The sequence below is a fragment of the Octopus bimaculoides genome, chromosome 7 (assembly GCF_001194135.2).
Source record: "Octopus bimaculoides isolate UCB-OBI-ISO-001 chromosome 7, ASM119413v2, whole genome shotgun sequence".
Lineage (NCBI taxonomy): Eukaryota > Metazoa > Mollusca > Cephalopoda > Octopoda > Octopodidae > Octopus > Octopus bimaculoides.
Window position 1 is genome coordinate 84,973,328 of NC_068987.1, and position 408 is coordinate 84,973,735.

Below are 408 nucleotides of genomic sequence, written 5' to 3' on the forward strand. Positions count from 1 at the left end.
TACACATATATATACATACACACAGACTAACAAACATGCACATATATATATATATAAATATATGTATGTATATATATATATATATATATATATATATATATATATATATATATATATATATATATATATATATGGATACCTATTTTATTAAATATATATAAGTATATTAGCATGCGTGTGTGTGCCTGTCTGTTTGTGAAATTGCAAATGCGTGTGTATTTATATATACGTGTGTGTGTGTGTGTGTGTGTGCTGGCGTGTGCACTCATTCACACATTCATATGCATATATACAAATATATACATACGTATATCACGCACACACTCACAAACGCACACACACGAATGCAAATTTGTGTGTATCTTGCCTTAAGAATTTAAACTTTTTAATCTGACACCATCCCACCTC